Source organism: Xenopus laevis, chromosome 2S (genome assembly GCF_017654675.1).
Source record: "Xenopus laevis strain J_2021 chromosome 2S, Xenopus_laevis_v10.1, whole genome shotgun sequence".
Taxonomy (NCBI): Eukaryota; Metazoa; Chordata; class Amphibia; order Anura; family Pipidae; genus Xenopus; species Xenopus laevis.
This window is the reverse complement of record NC_054374.1, coordinates 107,373,401-107,396,698: the sequence shown is the minus strand read 5'-3', so window position 1 is coordinate 107,396,698 and position 23,298 is coordinate 107,373,401.

The following is a 23,298-nucleotide window of genomic DNA, read 5'->3' as shown; positions in this document are numbered from 1 at the left end:
AGTTCTGTAGCTACAATTCTATCTTGTGGCCCTAACTGATATTAACCCTTTAGCCTCTGGCAACAGGGCCTTGGCATTATGTGAACACAGTTTGATATGACATTATAGGGGCCACATTAAATTTCAGGGACACTCACCTGGCTCAGGTTTTGTCTCTGCATATTTCGGGAAGCAATTTGGGGATATATCATTTTATATTATTTTATTTGTCCCTTTATACAGACAATTACCCATCGTTAGTTTTCCGTTCTCCTTATTAATTCATTTTATAAACCGTAGCTGCAGCACAGATATCAGCCAGAGGGGGAGTGTGCAAACCAGAGAGAAGGAGTCTACGAAATGTAGTTAGCTATCTGTCTGGTAGAATTTGTTACCCAGGGAGCTGCTGTCATCAGGCACTATCTTGCCTAAGGTGGAAGCACCCCCGCAGGTGACCAGTGGGAATAAAAAGCTCCTGGTAACTTTGAAAGGCGAAATTCAGTATTTTAAACTGGAATTTTGGCTCTTCTAGTGTAGAGAGCACTATCGATTCAGACCTGCTCCAACGCTAATTTTCAGTACATGGTGGATGAGGGAGAAGTGTGGCATCTGGACTCTGATGTGAACTATTGCAGGTAAACTGGACCTGTCTTTTTATATCAAATCCACTGTATAGTATTATTATTTACATTATAATTTTATATCTGGACTGTTAATTTAATTTATTATAATCGTATTTGTTGGCTATGTTATTGAAAGCTAGATAAACACAAATAATACAGTGCTTATGATTTTTGCCTAAAAAACCTACCCTGCATAAACCGTGACACTGCAGTTTCTCTTTTGTCTTAGAATTCCTTTTGGCAGAATGTTTACGATATCTGTCTAAAAAAATGGAAAGTGCATTCCCATTTTGAAAGTTATTTTTAAGACCATCCAATACAGTCTAATAGTGCCAGCTTTCTGTCATTCGTCCAAGCACTGAACAATGAATAATTCTTCTTGACAACATTCCAAATTGTTCATGCTTACAAAAAGTAGAAGAAAATATTCAGTCGCTTTTTTGGTAAATGAAATTTTAAAAACGGCTACATCTTTATATTTGAGAAGTTAAAAAAAAGTTTATTTTAATTTCTGAATATTCATAAATGTTCAATTATAAAGAAAATAATGACACACTGTAAAAAAGTATGTCTATTCATATTATGGTTACCAAACTGAGATGATTGACCATGATTTTTAACAACCTTGCACTGCTTTTCTCCTTTGAGAAAAAGCTTTTACACTCCGCCAGGCGAAAATTCGCTCAGACAACGATAATTCACTAAAATGCGGAGTTTCGTCTTGGGTGCCGAACGCTTGCAAGTTTTAAGTAGCGTTACTTTGGCAATGTGAGCAATTGAAAGTGAATATGCGATAGCGTTCATTTCTGCCTAGCGCAAATTTGCTAGAGGTCTTGCGCTCAGGTTAATTTTCATACGGCGGGAAATTTAAAGTTGAATGGATGTCTTTATGTTATATGTTGCAGCAAATACATTACATTTACACTAGGAACCTTAATAAAGAGAATTGAGTTGTTATAATGCCCTACACATGAGCCTACTGTATAGTTAATGTTCCATATGTTAGAAAATGTATGGGGGAAACCGGTTTGAGTGCTAATGAGCACTAGCGCCTATCTCTTTCACTAGCGAATCGGCGCCTGCGCCCGTTCGTAAATTGCAGATGCTGCCAGCATTTGCCACTTCGCCCTTAAGTACATCTACCCCTAAGACTACAACTGTGATACATCATATAAGAAGTGTAGTTAAGGGCAATGCATATATTTTGGTTAACTTTTTCTTACTGATTTTACATGTTTAATGTTTTAGGTTTAAAACTTTAACTTTTTCCTGCTGTTAACAATGCATCCTGCTGTGAGACAAACATTGTTTTTTCCAGCATAAAAATTGATTATAGTATACTGTTACTCAAATGAGTCATTTGAAACATGAAAAATAGTAAACTATAGAAAGTCTATATTAGGCATTATATTATGTAGTAGGCATTACATAAAAATAAAGGTTAATAAAAAAAATTGCATTTGAGAAACAAATGTAAAATATGAAAATCCATAGCTGAACTCTATAGTGGATATTCCATTTTAGCTGTGCAGCCCATTGATCAATTGTCAGTTTTAAAAAGAATGCTGTAGGTGCCATCCAAGGAATGAAAGTGCACCAAGGTATGTTGTGTCAGTGTCTTTAAGGTACAGTTTGAGGACCAAGAATGGATTTTGAAAACAATACATGGTTAGCACACAGCAACACTTTTTTTTGTGAATAACTGTTCTGAGAAACCTTTAAATTGGCCTATAAAATAGTATTAATTATATTTTGTATGATTTCAGACTTTCCAGTTTTTTTGCACTTAATAAATCTCAGAAATTCAAGTTTTGGAAATTTAAATACAAGTTAGTGATTTTGTTGTGAAACAAATTAGAAGTTTGATAATTCTGACTGTTGGTTTGCCTACCCAATGGAAGAAACAAATTGGGAAACCCTTATCTCATTCTATTCCTCACCAAATAAGTCGATTGAAATCAACTTCAAGCATATACTTTTGTACTTATGTGTTATTTATGAAAATACTCTTCATGGATACTATATAGAAACCTGTTGTTTCATACAAACCACTTGGAACTCACTTACTGTATGCTACATGCTTCATTGATCATATTGTTAATTAAACTCAATATACCATATATACTCGAGTATAAGCCGACCCGAGTATAAGCTGAGGTACTTAATTTTACCTACGAAAACTGGGAAAACGTATTGACTCGAGTATAAGCCTAGACACAACTACAGCCCTGTCTCCCAGCAGCACACATTCCGCCAAAGCGACCCCCCCAGCGATCAACCGGACTTCTTTGCAAAGTTGATGGTGACAGAGAATTGCCAAACGGATTACTGTGTGCATTGTCCCACTGTCCCACTACCATGTGCAGAGGGTGCAGTGTGATATTGCCATCACTGTTAATCTTTCGTATAACCAACAGAGGGTGCTGTGTGATATTGCCTTCACTGTTAATCCTTCATATAACCAACAGAGGGCGCTGTGTGATATTACAGTCACTGTTATTCTTTCATATAACCAACAGAGGGCGCTGTGTGATATTGCAGTCACTGTTATTCTTTCATATAACCAACAGAGGGCGCTGTGTGATATTGCAGTCACTGTTAATCTTTCATATAACGAACAGAGGGCGCACTGTTATTCTTTCATATAACCAACAGATGGCGCTGTGTGATATTGCAGTCACTGTTATTCTTTCATATAACCAACAGAGGGCGCTGTGTGATATTGCAGTCACTGTTATTCTTTCATATAACCAACAGAGGGCGCTGTGTGATATTGCAGTTACTGTTAATCTTTCATATAACCAACAGAGGGCACACTGTTATTTTTTCATATAACCAACAGAGGGCGCTGTGTGATATTGCAGTCACTGTTATTCTTTCATATAACCAACAGAGGGTGCACTGTTATTCTTTCATATAACCAACAGAGGGTGCTGTGTGATATTGCAGTCACTGTTATTCTTTCATATAACCAACAGAGGGCGCTGTGTGATATTGCAGTCACTGTTATTCTTTCATATAACCAGCAGAGGGCGCACTGTTATTCTTTCATATAACCAACAGAGGGCGCTGTTTGATATTGCAGTCTCTCCCCAAGCGAACTGTTGGTATAGGAATGATTAAAAGTGACTGCAATCTCAGCTACTGCCCACTGACTAGAGTATAAACCAAGGTAGACTTTTTCAGCACAGAGTATGTGTGTCCCTTCCAGAACCCTCTATGAAGCTACACAGAGGGCTGTGAAAATGAGGCTCTCATCAGCAACCTGGAGTTGAAAGTGTGGCTCAATTAAGTCTGCTTTCCGCCCTGTTCTGAGAGAGAAAGAAAATCCACTAAGGTTGTATTGGAAAAAAAATCACCACCACTGCATGCAACCTGTGTTATTTGGCATAAGGATTTATTGCTGGGTTTTTCAGAAGGAGGCACAGGAAATCTCCAAAGGACTGTGAGAGAACTTTTTATTTGCTTTTCGGATTTAAGTGGGGCTGTGGGCCCTTTGGGAAAGAACATTTTCCTTTACCAGCAAGGCTGGAACTATTTTGCTTTACTGCCTCCTCAGAGGTTATGAACTTTCATTTTGAAATGAGTGATTATTATTATTATTATTAACATGTATTTATATAGCGCCAACATATTGCGTAGCACTGTAAAGTAAATGTGATTATACAACTACATCACATGAATTACATACATAGAACATATGATGTAACAAACATCACAATCAATACAGGTACAAAAAGGTGAGGAAGGCCCTATGCATAGGCATACAGTCTAAAGGGAAGCGAGTAATACACAAGGTGTGGGAGTGGGCAAGATCGAATTAAGTGGGTGAGAAATGCGGTATTGTATGTGGTGTTGCGTTTGGTAGCTAAGCAGAGTGAGGGTAGGCTTCTCGAAAGGGGTGCGTTTTCAGAGATTTCATGAAAGCAGAAAGGTTGGGAGAAAGTCGGACAGACCGTGGGAGAGCATTCCAGAGGAGGGGTGCTGCCCTTGCAAAGTCTTGAATGCGAGCATCTGAGGAGTTAATGAGAGAAGAGTTGAGTAGCAGGTCAGTAGAGGAGCGTAGTAGGCGATTGGGTGAGTATAAAGAGATGAGTTCAGAGATGTAGGATGGGGCAGAGTTATGAAGTGCTTTGAAAGTCAGTGTCTTTAATTTGAATTTGATTCTGAAAGGTAACGGAAGCCAGTGTAGGGATTGACAGAATGGTGTGGCAGAGGAGGAGCGGTTGCTGAGGTATATGAGCATCGCAGCAGTGTTCATTATGGACTGGAGAGGTGACAGTCTCTGGAGGGGGAGGCCAATTAAAAGAGAGTTACAGTAGTCTAGACGTGATATGATGAGAGAGTGAATAAGAATTTTGGCAGCGTCTTGGGTGATAAATGATCGTATTTTGGATAAGGTTCCTTAGGTGGAAGTGACATGATTTAATAAGTGACTGGATATGAGGAATGAATGACAGGGCATTAGGTGCATCCCTAATTATGTCTGTCCAAGAAATCATCCAAGCCACTCTTAAAGGCATTAACAGAATCAGCCATCACAACATCACTCGGCAGTGCATTCCACAACCTCACTGTCCTCACTGTGAAGAAGCCCCTACGTTGCTTCAAATGAAAGTTATTTTCTTGTAGTCTGAAGGAGTGGCCTCTGGTGTAGTGTTCCTCTTTATGGGTAAAATGGTCCCCTGCTATTTGTCTAATTATTATATTTGTATAATGTCCTCTAATGTACTTGTAAAGTGTAATCTTGTCCCCTCACAAGCGCCTTTTTTCCAGAGTGAACAACCCCATCCTTGACAGTCTACCCTCATAATTGAAGTCTTCCATCCTTCTAACAGTTTAGTTGCACGTCTCTGCACTCTCTCAGGCTCATTTATATCCCTCTTAAGGACTGTAGTCCAAAACTGCACTGCATACTCCATTTGAGGCCTTACCAGGGACCTATTAGGAGGCATAATTATGTTTTCATGAGTTAATGCCCTTTTTTATGAAACAAAGAACTTTATTTGCTTTAGTAGCCACAGAATTACACTGCCCAGAATTAGACAATGAGTTATCTACAAAAACCCCAAGAGCCTTCTCATTTAAGGAAACTCCTAACACACTGCTATTTAGTGTATAACTTGCATTCATATTATTTTTGCCAAAGTGCATAACTGTCAGGGGGCCTATTGGCTCCCAGTGGGAGTAGTCAGGACTGAGGAGGAAGCTTTAGGGGTTTAAGTCCAAGTTTGCGGTACAAATAGGATAAGGTGAAATCGTAATCAAAGTCCAGGCAAAAGGCATGCAGAATAATATCAAAGTTGAGGTTCAGGCAGGGTCAAAAGTCCAGGATTCAATATAACAGGATTTATCAAGCACCCAGGAATCTTCAAAACCTACAATCGGGCATTGAACTGTGACCTGGAAGGGTTTTTATTTAAAATTTTCTAACCAGGCACATGATGTCATTGCACCGGTGTCAGGACGCCAGCGCCGCTGCTACCCACGTAGGGAGAGATGCGCCGTCATCGAGGAGGGATGCGCCGACCGGCACTCCTGACCTTGCATTTATCAACATTGAACCTCATTTTCCAGTTTGCTGCCCAGTTTTCCAACTTAGACAAATCACTCTGCAAAATGGCAGCATCCTGCATGGAACCTATAGTTCTGCACAATTTAGTATCATCTGCAAAAATAGAAACAGTACTTTCAATGCCCACCTCCAGGTCATTAATAAACAAGTTGAAAAGCAAGGGACAAAGTGCAGAGCCCTGCGGTACTCCACTAACAACACTGGTTCAATTAGAAAATGTTCCATTTACGTCCACTCTTTGCAGTCTATCTTTTAGCCAGTTCTCTATCCAGGTACAAATACTATGTTCAAGGCCAACATCCCTTAATTTAACCAGTAACATTCTGTGTGGCACTGTATGAAATGCTTTAGCAAAGTCTAAGTAAATCACATCCACTGCCATCCTAGAATCTTGGTCCCTGCTCACCTTCTCATAAAAAGAAATTAAGTTAGTCTGGCAAGATCGATTACGCATAAAACCATGCTGGCACACACTCATGGTATTATGATTTGCTAAGGAGTCCAGTATCTTATCCTTAATTAACCCTTCGAAAAGCTTTCCTACCACTGACGTCAGACTAACTGGCCTATAATATTGACGCTGAGAACGGGATCCATTTTTGAATAGAGGCACCACATTAGCAACTCGCCGGTCTCTCGGCACCATGCCAGACCTCAATGAATCCTGAAAAAAAAGTAAAGAGGTTTGGCAATCACAGAGCTAAACTCACTAAGTATCCTGGGATGAATACCATCTGGTCCAAGACCTTTGTTTATCTTAACATTTTCTAGTCTCTTTTAAATGCCTCATGTGTGAACCATGCATCATTAGTTAAATTACTAGAATTGGGTCTTTTAAGAAGGAAACCTTCCTCATTTGTGTAGACAGAGGAAAAATATTCATAATCTCAGCTTTTTTTGTTCTCATCAACCAGCTGACCCTTCTCTGATATTAAGGGTCCCACCCCTTCCTGCTTGATTTTTTTACTATTAACATATTTGAAAAATAATTTTGGATTCTTTTTACTGCTTGCCTGATAACTTTTTTTGCATGATTTATTGGCCTCCTTGTACTTTATAAATGATTTGGCTGTCCCAGCTATCTTGAAACAATGTTACTGTATTTAATTATTAATCTGGTAAGCCTTCAAAATTATCTATTGCATGATCCATCTAACCTGTAGGAAGCCAGTTCTATGATTTAGTAAAACACAATTTAACGTTAACACTTTCACACATTACTGAAGCCTGGCATTACACTTTGTGCAATTAGGAATATCACCATAAAATAAAGTATTAATGAATATAAAAGGCAATCATAATATTGAACATGAAGCATGTGTAAGTTATACATGGGTAAAATCTATTAAATGATGTCACTATGTTCTAGGTATATGCCATTTTAGCTATTAAAGGACCGGTAAGAAGAACAAATGAAATTGTTTCGAATGCATCATCACAAAAATATTTTGTTGTTTGCCTGAGAAACATTACTACTGTAACACCTATTTGGGCCACTCGGGGTTAATTCACCAGCTAGAACACTAGAGCATGGGTTACACACGACTTACACCCAGGGCAGGGCCTTCGCTAAGTGGAAGTGTTCCCTCTATGGTGTAGTGCAACTACATCCCCCCCCCCAGGCTACTGTGCACACAAAAACAACTTGGGCGCCAGGAGGTTCTTAACAATCAGGAACGGTTTATTATGCCAAAAAGGGCAAATGACCACAGGTTTCAGTACTCACGCAGGAGTTGAGGAAAACAGCATATTGAGAGTTCACACAGATCAAAGGCAGGCTCACACAGAGAGTACACAGGCAATTGCAGTACAACCTTTCCCTCCTGGAAGTTGTCAGGAAAGCAGCTTCTACACTACAGTCCCTCTTCACTGAGGTCCCTGACTGGAGGCAACACACAGAGCCTCTGGGAAGCTACTCCCTTTCTGCAAATCCTTGTTGGAGCTTCAGCTGCTCTTTCTCTCTATCCTATCTGCCTTTCTCTCCTAGAGAGACTATGACAAGTCTGCCCTAGTATATCTGTTCCTCATTCACAGGGTTACCTGGTCCCCGACTTGGACACATGTCTTCTTCTGGGCCTATTGCACTCAGTCCCCCTGAGCACATCCAGCTGGAATCACATCCAGAGGCAAAAGAGGAAGTGGCCACTCCCTGCACACACTATATGGGAGTGTGTCAGAGCAGTGTCATCAAATCTCTCAGCCTATCACTGTAAAGGTTATTCTGTAACAGGGATTCTACCCAATAACCCAAGGACATGGTCAAAAGATTAACTCTATAGGGCCTGTATCCCTATAGGGCCCTACACTACTATATACAATAAGTTGCATAGCTGCATAGATATGGGGGAGCAGCTACTCCGGTTAAAATTGTATGACTGTAGGGCCCATTTCTATATAGCAGATCACAGATAAGTTGTAAGGAATACAATGGATTTAGTCTTGTACAGGAAGGCAAATGGGGTCAACTGTGATTCATGAGTCTCTACTAGTGATGGATGAATATGTGCATTTGGACAAAATAGTTGCACGTATAAAAATTGTCGGTCGTGTCAAAAATGTACTTGGGTCAAATTTTTTTTGACACCCATTGACTTCAATGTGCTTCGCAAATTTTCACCATTTCGCATTGCCGAATAATTCTCAAAATGGTGAAAAAATTCACGAAGCGCATTGAAGTCAATTGGCATCAAAATTATTTTGAAGCCCGTCGATTTTTGACGTGAGCGACTGTTTGAATACAAGCAACTATTTTGTGCAAATGCATTAAAGTCAATGGGCATCCAAATTATTTTGTCCTGCCTGCAAATTTTCGACACAGTTAAAAAACATTAGCAGGCAGCAAAACGCAGAAATTTGTCGCAAATCCATGCCTGCAGAATTTTTTCACACGTCACTATTCTCTAGAGAACTATAAAATATAGAAATCTCTCATATAAAAAAAGCATATATGTTAGAATGTCAGTCTGTTTTTTAAGTGCTGGATAAGAAGATAAACAATTTAAATATGTATTATGGCATTTCTAGTCCTTTAACCTTTCTTCAAGCAGTAGAAAGGTGTAATACATATAGCAGCTCAAAACAGATGTCAGACACACTGTGCCAATAATTTCAATTATTAATTTATATAAGAACAAAAAAGCTTAGGTTCAGTAAGTGCTCATTTTTAGCATTCTAATACTAATTTAACTTCACACATGTAAACAGACATCAATGCACATGCATACATTAGCAACCACATGTATTTCAAAACTGTATTGACAGCAGCTAGCATTTTAAAACTGTAGCATATCTCTATTTGGGATACATTTGTGTGAAAATGCTTTTTCTCAGCATGGATTTCTTTGTAATTTTTGCCAAAAAAACAGTTTACCATAAAAATCTAAATTATTGAACCCAAAAAAAGCATAAATGTATTGACAAAATCAAAATACACTTCCCTTGGACTTCTTAAAACCTAAAAGCCTCTTAAAAATAACATTTTGTCTTCAACTATCAATCAGTGATTACACAAAATAAGACAACATATATAAAGAAAATTCCCAGAAGATTTTTTCTTTTTAATACTTCAGTCTCTTGCTATCAAAAATATTGGATATATTTGTTACTAAGCAAGCTAAAATATGCCACAAATTATACATGGGTTACTGCTGGGATTATGGCTTTTTATTATGAGCATTTTCTACATAAAATGGTCAAGCCTGGCAATGTCTGAGTGTAAGATCTCCCACAAGAAGATCATCGGGAAGGTCACAGATTGCACATGACTAGTTCAGACAAAGCAGCGCAGCTTGGATGCAAATTTAGGGCTTTATACATACTGTAAAAGACTCTATAAATGAGAAGCAGTTGGGGATCACCCATGCCACAATTGTAGACCTATAAGTTCCAGAACAATATGACCTAACCATTATTTTCCTCCTTGGTTTGGTGCATAAAACCCAAAATATTCATAATCTCCCAACAAGAATTTAAATATAATGTAATTGTCGATAGATAAGATTACTATTGCACCATTTCTGCAAATTATTTTTCATAGGTATATAAATTTTCTAACGATAATTTAATTGGGCCAACATGAGCATAATTTATAAATCAGTTTTACCACTTTCCATACCTTATGCTTTCGGTACACAGTGGCAACTGGTTTGATGTGTTGTAGTTGCAACATCCCCTCCTGTTCAGTGAAACTACCTTTTGCACATTTATCTTTTGAGATTTTGGGTTAGCTCATTTTACAGGGTATATGGCTAAATTAAATGGCCAAACAAACTAAAATATGGGGATAACATTATCTGTATTTAATAGATGGCAATGCACAATTATAAAAAAATATTTGACCAAATTATTTAGCATAGCAGATACCTTTATAAACGTACCTGCTAAACATTAGGCATTAATAAATTAAAAATTATTCAAAACTGTTTTGGAATTAAACTTTTTAAATAACCAATCACATGGCAATTCACTATAAGCTAACAAATTGATATTGAAAATTTAATCAAGCAGTGTATTAACTATCGTGTTCGTCAATTTGACCACTCATTATTTTAGCTGGTCAAATACTGTATAATGAATTCTGAAGGCACTGATATTAATGGATTTAGGTATTGTTTGAACTGGACAGTTGTATTGTTGCTTAAAATTTCCAGCAAAGTTTGAATGTCCATACATTAAAAAATAACAGGTATGGGACCTGTTATCCAGAATGCTTTGGACCTGGGGTTTTCCGAATAATGGCTCTTTCCAGAATTTGGATCTTCATGCTTTAAGTCTACTAGAAAATTGTGGTTTTTTTTACTAAAATCTGAATTTTTCTCAGTATTTCATTAAAATAACAAACTCATCCAGATTTTCACCTTATTTATCAATAAATTAACTCGAAAAAATGTGGTGTGGGAAAAGAAATGGTGAGAAAATCCAAAATGTGCTATTTTTCTGGATTTGACGACCGTAAACTCTGATTTTTTCAGATTATTGCCCAAAAACCATGAATATTGTGATTAACATTAGAAACCCATCGTATATAGTGAATAAAGTTTTTATACAGGTCATGGAACTCCGAGGTGACTTCTAATATCCTCATATTTTGCAACTGGGGGTACTTTATTTATTATAATACACAAGTTTCAGTGAGTCATGTGACACAAATGACATCAGAACTCACCGTTTATAACTGATGACATCAAAACTCACCGTTTATAAGGATATAATTTACAAGATATTCATAGCTTTTGTGTATTATATTATGATATCTTCCAGTTGTAAAAGAGATATCTGCCATTCTTCTACATGACCTCAACAGATTTAAGATCTGTGTTTTCCCCTTTAAAACTCTGACAAAAATAAATTCAAACCTTAGTAAATAACCCCCTAAATAAACCCAATGGACTGATTTTCCTTCCAATAAGGATTCATTATATCCTAGTTTGGATCAAGTACAAGGTAGTGTTTTATTATTACAGGAAAAAAGGAAATCAGGAAATATACAGGATAACTGTATATAATAGTATGTCAGCTATATTATTTAATAATGTTAAAAAATATGTTTATTTGGTGCATTTTGTTGGCTATATGGTTTCTTTGTTTGTTTGTTTTAGGGTTTTTGTTTTTCTCCATTGCCTCGTACACATATTTGCTATAACATCGGTCTTTAAAACTCAATATTCCTTAGATTTATCTTATGTCACTAGGAAAGTGACATTCAAATTGAAGATGGGTACATGGACCAACAAACCTTGTCAGCTCTTGTCAACCAAAGGTGTAACAGTGTGATGTTCTTAAATTACTTGTAATGTGCCAAAGTTCTTTTTATCTGCAGCCATCAAGCTGTTTGCTCACATTTAGTTAACACTTTAGATTTCCCCTTAGGAGGTGTCACTGTTTGCCATTTAGTATTAACCATGAAGAACTGATAGAGTAGCTTAAAGGCTTTGGATTTCAGAAGCTATGAAAGCTGATTAACTATTCAGGAAGAATAATCTTATTTAAAAAAAAAGGGAAAAGCAGTATAAAGCTTTCTTTTCCTTCTGCTTTAACAATCTTCTAATTATGTTGTCAAGCTCACTGTCGCATTTGCTCCCCTATGCCATTAGAAAACCTTTCTATGTAAAATAATAAAGGAGAGTAGAGTGAAAGAAATCCCTTATTATGATCCTGCTTGATTTTTCTAACCTATTTTTATTGTTTAATGCATATCTGTGAACTGAAGTGAATTAAAACAATGTCCTACATATTTCTGAAACAGCGGAATTTATAGAATCTGTAACATAATAGAAAATAAAATCCAGATAACTTTTAAAGAAAACTGCTACTGACCAGATATGCAAAGGCTAACCCTTTTATAACTACAAAGAATTTGCATGATCTTCCTATAATAGCCACCAGGAGCAATGTTAATATCTAAGGTATGTAAAACAGTATCTACACAATATAGAGACCTCTCGGAGTGAAGTGCTATGGACAGAACACTGTACAGAACACTGTACTTGTAGCAGGAACAATGAATTCTACTAAATATCAGCAATTTCTGGATGCCAATGTAAAGTAGTTAACTGAAAATGGCATGTCTTCTACAAGAAGACAAAATAACCAAGACAGTAATGGCCCTCACAGTCCCCATAAATCTGTGAGTGGATCTTAAACAAGACAGTCCAAGAAGATCTTAGCGAGACTCTTAGCTGGATACAAAATGCATATACAAACTGTGTTCTGTCCCACAAGGGTGTTTTTTAATTTTCCTATGTTTTAAAGTTGGTAAAATAAGATGCAACTGTGCATTAACATTTTTCAAATATTCTTTTAACTCACTGATTTCTACTGTAAATGTTTACTTCTTTTTACAAAAAATTAACTAAATATGTAATTTGACAAGGGCTTCGCAAACTTGCACATTATATATATATATATATATATAAGCATCCCCTAACCAGTGCACTCTTAACCCGATGGCCAACCGCCTGGGTGCAGGTCAAAAAGGAAATGTAATCAATACAAAAAAGCCGCACTCCTAGGTCTGAGGATGCGATCGCTCTTGTTGCCCCTTGTCAGCACTGTGCGGCTTTTGATGCGCTAATGAGGGAATGACACGGGCAGCTAATGTCTGGTGCGCACAGTGCTGACAAGGGGCAACAAGAGCGATCGCATCCTCCTCTTTTGATCCTGCTGGGGTAAGTGTACCTTCCTGTATACTTGCTGGGATGATTGGGCAACGTATCCTGAAAGCTGTATGTTTTCCTTGCTTTTAATCACACCGAGGCACTGATATTGTTATTGGCGCACACTGTTGATGGAATCACTAGACACATGTTTATTTCGCCACTATTCACTGAACACCTTGATGAATGGTGTTAGTTTAACACTTTCGCTCCTATGGTGTCAATGGAGCCTGATTTCTTTAGTTTTTTACACTGATTGTATCTCTGACATGTTTGACACTCAATGATGACGTCACCCATGGTAAATTGGCGCCATTTTAACCCCTTTAAAAGCACGAGCACCATTTTGTATTGTTCACCTTCCTGAAGATGGCACGTGTGTTGTTGCCGAAACGTTGAATCAATAAATTTTTCATTTTTTATTTAAAGAAGACCTAGGAGTGCGGCTTTTTTGTATTGAATATATGTATATATATATATTTGTATGCATATAGAGATATATATATTTAGGTAACAAGTTTTTTAGAAATGCATTGGTTAGCAGTGGACCAATGGATGTAAAATAAGTTTTCACAGGTTCCATGTTTACTTCAAAAGTGCACTTATCCATAAATATATTATTTTCTAAAAAACATGGTCTCTATGTCCTTCTGTTCTTGTTCTTCTCGTTAGTGACCCTACACCCACACACTTCTATTTATGTCAGTACAGGTACATACCATTCTCTTGTACACATCTGCACATTTACACAAGATACAAAATTGATATTTCTTTTAAAATAATCAACAGTATATTGTAGGATGATTTTTTTTTCATTCATCAGAAAGGCTTTCAATGTGGATGCTGGGATCTGCTGCACAAAACAATAGACAAATAGACAGATAGATGATAGATAGATAGATAGATAGATAGATAGATAGATAGATAGATAGATAGATATGTTTATATATGTAATCATCTTCTTTGATGCTCGTAAGAATTTTTGGCACTTCTCATTCCCTCTACTTCCCTTTGTTTTCTCACTGTTGCTTACCACATCGTTGCTTTTTATCCAAACATGCTATTATTATAGCAGAAATCTTAGATTCCCTTTGAATTTGAATCAAGAGCATGTTAATTCATTGATAATCATATATTATTTAGGAATCTGGGACAAAATTACACTACATATTCAATATAAGAGATTAATAGAACAATATAAAACAGAAGAGTTATACGCCCATAGGACTAAACTATTCATATTTTTTGTTAAGGGTAAGCCTAATGGGGTATGGGTTAGTACAGATGATTTGCAGCCGTGAGGTCCAAAGTTTGCTAGATTAAGAAAGATGAAAAACATATACATACTTCATATAGGTATAAATGGAATCTTGGGCCCAAGCACTCAACAGATTTGCCTACTAAGAAATACAATATTGTAAAAAGAAAGAGTTCAAGATATTGTTTTTTAATTGAAACTGAAAAGTAACAAAGACATAAAAATGTTGAGATATTAATAAAAGTGGAAATGCAGTAAGCAAATTTACAAAGAGCAGAGAGGCTGGAAACATGTTGTGCAAACAATTAAAATCACTTTGAGCAGTTAACCTGCCTCATAGGCTATTCCTTGTTACTATCACAATTTGCTTCCTATTCCCCATACTTATCACTCTGCTATCCTGTATGAACTGTACTTTTTCCCGTTGTGATTGGTATTCTATTACAATGCCATCATTTCTGTAGATATGCTGTAGCTATGCACAAGGTAGTTGCATAAAACACTGTACATTGACTCAAGGTCCAGGCAATACCCTGAATGAGATCTAGATCTGCGCAATATTTGTGCTTCAATCTGCAATGTTCCAAGATTCGTAATAAATTGAGAGGCAAAGTGAAGTAGATGGTGAGGACTTATAAAACCCAGCATTTGCACAGTGAAGTTGGTCACTTTAATACCATCAGATATGCATCTGAAAGTTCCTATTTCACCCCTATATATCCATTTCACTACTTGCTGCAAGGACATAACAACATCATGTTTGTGAAGATTCTCATTCATCCAGGTCATGGTATATCTGTAGAAATAAGTCAAATCAACTGGACTTGCTGTGTTTTTTTTTCTTGAAGAAATTTCCCCAGTCATCCAACTGGCTTTCTCAATTCAGAATAACTTGTAAATACGATCTTTCTGGAATATATCCTCTGGAATGTTGCTCCAATCAGCATAATCTCTTTATCATAATCAGCAAGCATGCCATGAAGTTAGGTGTTGATTATATTAGCATGATTGGGGCCTTGAGGCCTTATTAAATCTTCCAGGGAGAGGTGCCAAAAGAGCATTATATGTGGCAGACAATAGATGTCACACTCCCACCCTCTATTCAAACTTGATTTTTCAGTTTTTACATATATGGCTTCTTTAACACCTCTTTTGAACCAGACTGCTCCCGGTCTAGAATATGGACTTGGCAGTCTTCAAACATGTGTCTTTTTCTTTTAGATGTATGTATAAAGCCTGACCAGAGGAGCTGGAACTTCTGTGCTGCTCCATACGCTGATGTAACTGTTGTTTGGCTTCTCCCACATACAAATCAGAGCACTCCTCACTGCACTTCACTGCATACACAATGCTACTCTTCTTGTGTTTTGGAGTTGGGTCTTTTGGGTGAATTGGAGCAACATTCCAGGGATATATTCCAGAAAGATCGTATTTACAAGTTATTCTTAATTTAGAAAGCAAGTTGCATGACTGGTGAAACTTCTTCAATAAAAACACAGCAAATCCAGTTGATTTTACTTATTAATACAGATATAACAACAGAAGTTTACTGCATGGTCACTAGACAAACAGAGACAGGAGTAGGAGCATAGGATAGATGAGGATTAAAGAATTTTAATTCAGACATGCTAGGTCAAACCAGATAAGGATTTACAGTGCAGAACTGTCAGGCATGGTCAGATACAGGCAGTGATCCGATGAGGCCAGTAGTTTAGAGAGTTGCATTGAGGAGCTAGTAACAACATAAATACTGTATTGCAGGGTGCAGGTCTGAGGTTTTAAAAGGAAAGTTCCTGCTGGAGGTTTTAGACAATGAGATGTAGAGCCCAGTTAGTACAATGGAGGAGCATAGGAAAGAGTTTCAGCATCTCAGATTTTATTTAGAATCAGAAGGGATTATACCTAATGGTAAGAATTCAGTAGGTACATTTTTAGAAGATCGAGTGAGCAACTATGATTTGTGAATAACTAAAGTTCACAGCTGCATCAATATGGAGTCAATGTAATGCACTTAAAAAGCTTGAGGAAATAAAATAAAACTTATTATAACATAAAAATGAGGGATTGCCAACAAAAAAAATAGCACTTGCCTGTTTAACTTTACATAGGAAAGAGGTGCAAAGAAGGCACAACACTTTGTCTTACTTAGGGTTGGATTGACTCTCATTTTTGGAATAATATTGTTACAAGTCAACAAGGAGGGCTACAAGGTGAGAAAACACAGAGGACGCCATTGATGAAACAACACTGCTACCTGCTAGAAACTGCAATGGCAAAGTTAATAATTTTTGCTCTGTTTGCATGCACGGTGCTCCCTAAGGTAGTTACTTCCTTTAACCGTCCTATTGTCTGTCAGTATTCTATTAACATATCTTCTTTCCTTCCACATACTCCAGCTCTTAAACACTTTACAACTACTTGCAACACCTTTGTCCTCCAGTTACTAACAAGACCCAGATATGTCGTCACTTCAAATCCTCTTCCCACATCTTTTCCCTCTTTTACCTACTTTTGCTGGCTGCAGGGGATATCTCTCCAAACCCTGGACCCTGCTCCATACCTACATATATTCAACCTTGTTTTCCTGCCAACTTGCACAAATCTTCTCGTACCTCTACTTTCTCTAACCTTATTTAGATTCCGACTCTTCCTTCTTCCTGTCTTCCCTTTTCTTGTGCTCTTCTTAACACCCGCTCTTTAACTAACAAATCCACATTAATCCATGATCTTTTTTGCTCTAATTCACTCAGGGGCCCATTTATCGGTCAAAGTGAATTTTCTAATTCAAAAACTTCGAATTTAGAAGTAATTTTTGGGTACTTCAAATCGAATAGGCCAAAATTTGATTCAAATTGAAAAAACGTAACAATATCAACCATTCGAAAATCAAAGTACTGTCTCTTTAAAAAACTTCGACACTTAAACCTGCCGAATTGCAATTTAGCCTATGGGGGAAATTCCTATAACCTATATGAGCCATTGGCTAAGTTTTGAGAAGTCGAAGATTTTTTTGTAAAATCGATTAAATTGTACGGATCGAACAATTCAATCGATTTTAATTTTAATGAAAAAACCTTCGACTATCGTACTACACCGATTCGATGGTCGAATTTCGAAGTTTTTTCACTTCGAAATTCGACCCTTAGTCTTCTTGCACTAACAGAAACCTGGCTCTCACAGAATGATACCGCGGTTGAGGCTGCACTCTATCATGGCGGTCTCTCTTTCTCTCACCCCCCCCGAACCATTGGACATGGTGGGGGAGTTGGAATTCTCCGCTCCTCTCATTGTCGGTTCAGACCTATTCCTATTCCTCCAGCCTTCTCATTTAAATCTTTTGAGGTGCAATCCATTCAGATTTTCCACCCTCTCTGTGCGTGTAGCTGTCATTTACAGACACTCATCAGCCTACTCCTCTGCTGCCTTCCTTTCTGACTTTGACACCTGGCTTTCTTTCTTCTTCTGCACTGACAGCCCTGCAATCATTCTTGGGGATTTTAACTTCCACATTGATGATGCTTCACAACCCTGGCCCTCTCGTTTTCTCCACCTAACCTCCTCCATTGAGCTCCAGCAGTGGACAAACACCCCTATTCATAAGGATGGCACCTTTCTGGATCTAGTGTTTACTAAAAAACTCTCTCTCTATAGTTTTAACAGTGAACCCTTCCCACTTTCCGATCACAATTTGGTTACATTTTCCATCTCTCACTCTCCGTGCCCATCTGCTTCTTCCCCCACTGTCTTAATTCGGGAGACACTTGACCTTCTAGCCTTAGCTCAGTCTTTCAGGTCCAGTCTCATTTCCCTTAAGGAAATCTGATCCTGATACCCTGGTAAGTGAGTATAATCACATACTATACTCAGCCTTTGGCTCATTTGCCCCTTTATAGGCTAAGCATACACATACTCAGAACCCACGACCCTGGCTGAATTAACAAACCAGATTCTAACGCTCCTGTACAAGATCTGCTGAACGTATGTGTACGCAAGCAGACTTTATTCACTATAAATTTATATTGTCCTGCCTCTATTCTGCCTTGTCAAACCACCCCTTGACCCTACACCCTCTTTTCTGCTCAAACACTATGTTGCAGAGCTTACACCACCACTTACTCACATCTTCAATTCTTCTCTAGCTTCTGGAACCTTCCCTTCTCCTTTCAAACAGGCCTGTGTAAAGCCTATTCTTAAAAAGGCCATGCTTGACCCATCCTGTCTATCAAATTACCGTCCTGTTTCCCTTCTACCACTTGCCTCTAAACTCCTAGAGCATATTGTGTTCTCCCGTATTACTAACTTTCTACACACCCATGATCTGTTGAACCCACTGCAATCTGGTTTCCGGCCTGGTCACTCTATTGAAACTGCTTTGTGCAGAGTTACAAACGATCTTAAGGTTGCCAAAGCCAAAGGTCACTTCTCTATCCTTCTCCTCCTTGACCTATCATCTGCATTTGATACAGTTAATCACTCTCTCCTGATGCAGATTCTGTAATCGCTTGGCATCCATAACCAGGCTGCATCTTGGCTCTCTTCTTACCTTTCTAACCGATCATTCACTGTCTCATATGATAACAAAACCTCATCTCTAGTTCCACTTAATATGGGGGTGCCACAAGGCTCTGTACTTGGTCCACTGTTGTTCTTCCTGTCCACTCTGTCTTTGGGAGATCTCATCCGTTCATTTGGCTTTAATTATCATCTGTATGCTGATGATACCCAAACATATTTATCCACCCCTTCATTAACAGCGGAAACAGAGGCTCAAATCTCTAACTGCCTCCTGGCTATTTCAAATTGGATGAGCCAGCGCCACCTCAAACCAGGGCCAGAACTAGGGGTAGGCAGAAGAGGCAGCTGCCTAGGGCGCAATGATTGGGGGGCGCTGGGCAGCTACCTCTTCTGCCTACCCCTAGACCGAACCCACCTGGAAGACCTCGCAGTAAGCGCCGCACGCTGAAGGGAACGTGAATGACTTTACTGCGCATGCGCGCCGGGCTGCCTTTACTGCGCATGCGCCGGGAACGCGCTTACTGCGCATGCGCGCCGGGCACCTGTTACTGCGCATGCATGCCGGGAACCTGTTACTGCGCAGGGGCGAGCAGGCGGGCTGGGCTGCCTAGGGCGCCCGGCCTGTTTGGCCCGCCTCTGCCTCAAACTCAACCTAATAAAAACATAACTAATCATCTTTCCACCTAAGCCTGGTCCTTCTCCCCTATTTACCATCTCTAGGCATGCTCATTAATCCTGTCACGCTGTCTGAGGGTAATCTTTGACTCCTCTCTCTCCTTCTCTGATCATATTAACACCACTGTCAAAACTGTCACTTTTTCTTACGCAATATTGCCAAAAGCCGTCCCTTCCTTTCACCTGATACATCCAAGACACTCATCCATGCTCTCATCCCATCCAGACTAGATTACTGTAACCTTCTACTAACTGGCCTCCCTAACTCCCATCTCTCCCCTCTACAGTCTATATTATGCATTGCTGCCAGAATAATCCTCCTCTCATCCAAAAGGGTACAGGCCCCTCCGCTGCTGAAGTCCTTATCATGGCTGCCTATAAAACAAAGAATAACTTATAAACTCCTCCTCATAACCTTCAAAGCCCTTCATTCCTCTGCACCTAACTACATCTCATCTCTTGTTTCTTTATATGTTCCTGGCCGAAACATCCACTCCTCCCAGAGCAACCGCTTGGTTGTACCCCCCACTACTACTGCTGTTTCCCATATCAAACCCTTCTCTCTTGCGACTCCATACATTTGGAATGCCATTCCTGAATCTCTCAGGAGAGAATCCTCCTTCAGTGTTTTTAAAACAAAACTCAAAGACTACCGCTGGGAGCACCTGAACTGGCACTTATATAACAGTGTAACAAACTGTAACCCACAGCACCTTAATACCCCTCTGAATTGTGTCTGTATGTTACCCTCTCATTTAGACTGTAAGCCCTACGGGGTAGGGTCCTCTAGCGTTTTGTTTCCTTGACACTGAGCACTTAATTTGTATTGTAATTATATTTTTTATATTTATGTGAAGTGTATTTCTAATAATGCACTTGTTGTTACTTTTTATTCCAATGACCCCTTGTTTGTTACTACTAATTTATTGTTTTGCTGTACAGTGCTTTGCCCTCAAGGAGCGCTATACAAATAAAAATATACATACATAAATACATACTAGTCAGGAGCGAATCTGTCCCATTCACCTCGCTGGGAAATGGTGAGCTTTTTTCCGCTGCAACTTTTTCTGTGCAGATTAAACTGGAGTCTATAAGGAAAATACATTGGGGTCTTTGAAATTTTGTCACATTCTTTCATGGCATTTGCATAAATATATTTTCCAATGGTGAAATGAAGAATTTTGCCATAATCAATACCTTTCATTTTACTCATTACTATTTATTACTTTTTCCATTACAGGATTTATATGAAAATTATCACTTATAGTGACTAATTTGTTAATACTTTATTCTGTACTGAAAAAGCAAAATAATTTGGGGATTTTAGTATGAATATAGATATTGGTTTATTTTTCTGCTTGGTTTTATTGTGGTAATATCCATTTATCAAAAAAAAATAACATCTAACCTAAGACATAACTGGATTTTTCCCCCTGGAGCATTACATTTTTATGCACAACATTTTTAGAATACTAAAGAGAAACTTCATCAAAATTCCATATAAGTGAGATTTATTAGATGCTTGGATATCAATTCCATCTTTATGAATTCAGATAAAGGACAGTACACTGACATTTTGTATGCATCTTTATTTTCTTAATGGACAATGTCTTTGAATGAAGTAATAATATGAATGTCACATTCTAGTGAGCAGAGACATTTGCGAGTTTTAAATAATATTAATATTGCTTACTTCTGCAGCTGTACACAGTTTCATTATACCTTGATGACTGTGAGCTTGCAATCCAGACTCAGTCTGATCATGGCTACTGTTTGTAGAACAGGTACAAATGATGCCCTATTTAAAATACACAAAATTTATTTAATTTTCGGTAATATGTGGTAACAATGCGTGCTGATCATTTTAGATTTAGATTTCTTTTCTGCAGTGGAATTATTCATTATAGTGCAACAAAAATATTTATCCAAATTGTTGAACTTCACATGCAATTTGCATTTGTAATTGGGATGGGTGCTAGTACTCAGGGCTGCTGCAGAACTACGAGTGCTAATATCTAAATGAAAATCAACAACAAAGCCACTGAAGACTTTTAGATGAATTGACACATCTGCCACCTTATATAAATGTGTTAATTTTGCTGATAAACGGATCAAAAAAGATTTGCTGTTGTTCATAATACCATTATTTAAAATTGCTGTAGGTGTATCTGTGCAGTCTGTGTACCTCAAATATGTACATTGATACCTCAATTTTACATACTCTCACTGATTTATAATGCACTCTAATGTGTGCTGTTCCCTAATTTTACACTATGTTTTTGTTGACTTTATTGTATGTTCCCAAAAATTGCTGTTTGTTCTCTCTCTGAATATTATTATTAGTTAAATCAAGAGGTTTATAGTACTAATCAGATGAGGATTGTGCCATGGTTTTGTCTTTAAATAGTGAAGTGCAGCTCATACAGTCATGCCCCATTCACTTATTACTTTAGGTTGTGCATGTCAGAGGCCTTGCACATGCCCCCTAATGGTGTAAGGAGAAGGAAAGCTCCAAGACAGTTTATTGCCAGATTAGCCACAATAGTGCAAGCTAGAATGCTATATTTATTCTGCAGAATGCTTTATCATACCTGAGTAAACAACTCTAGACACTGTCCCTGTTTGTTTAGGATTGACACTGCCATATAAGCTTGGTGTGACATCACTTCCTGCTGAGTCTCTCCCTGCTCACTTACAGCTTTGAGCTCAGATTACAACAGGGATGGGAGGAGGGGGGGAGGAGCAAACTGAGCATGCTCAAGCCCTGCCCTGGCGGTTATGCTGAAAACAGGAAGTCTGATACAGAAGCCCATGTGTACACAATAGAAGAAAAGAAATGCTGTGTTTCTTTTGACAGATGACTCAGAACAGCAGAGGGTTTACTAGTGTATTTATATAGACCTTTCTGATAAAGCTTACTTATTTTTAACCTTCCCTTCTCCTTTAATGCTGCAATGCTTAACCCTTGTCATTAACACAGTAAATATTGTAAATACTGCATTCCAAATTAAAGGTGACTCCTGTGCTTATATCCTTTGAGTAATTGAAGAATATGTTGGTTAAACACATTTCCCTGATATTATTTATTTTATTATTTTCTATAGTCTTTGAATGGTTTTTTTAAATAATTCCAAACTTCTACATCCCAGTGGCATATACCAAAGTCTTTAAGTAGCAGAGCATCAAATGTAAAGTATGTGTTTCATGAGCCTGTAAAACAGTTCTCAATACTGGTGAAACTGACTTTATTTTACATACAGCACATAATAATTATATATATGGGTGCTCCGTGTTCTTCAGATAATGACACAGAAAGAAAAATCTTTCATTTAATGAAGTCCTTGCCTTGCACTTACGTTGCTTTTTGTCTTACCCATTAGCATTTAGGGTCCTTTCATTAGCTGTTGAAACTACTTGCTGAATAATAATTGTATATAGAGCTGTTTCATAAGCATTCAGTTCTGTGTCCCATCCCTAGCTAAATGGAGGTACACTGATAGTTCATATTGGGTGCCATAT